We start from the raw sequence: 321 nt of genomic DNA on the forward strand, positions 1-321 counted from the left end.
TGAACTGAACTGTCCAGTTGGATACAACAGGAACAAGTGGTACTTTTAGTTTCAATTGCAGCAAAAAAGCAAATGGGGAATATGAAGACTTGTAAGTCTAAACTAATGGAAGTATTGATCAGATTTCTTTTGGGTGGTGGGCATTTTGATATCTTGTTATAGCACATTAGTTTTTTCAGATTTAAATACTAGTCACCTCCTCCCATTTTCAAAGACTTAAATATGCCTTTTTTGCAGCTGCTAGAAAGCAGTCTGTAGTTCCTGCAGCACTGGAGAGGAAAAGAAAACCTACTCCAATCAGTCAAAATGCTATGTAACTAA

The sequence above is a fragment of the Alligator sinensis genome, unplaced genomic scaffold, assembly GCF_000455745.1.
Source record: "Alligator sinensis unplaced genomic scaffold, ASM45574v1 scaffold1520_1, whole genome shotgun sequence".
Classification (NCBI taxonomy): domain Eukaryota; kingdom Metazoa; phylum Chordata; order Crocodylia; family Alligatoridae; genus Alligator; species Alligator sinensis.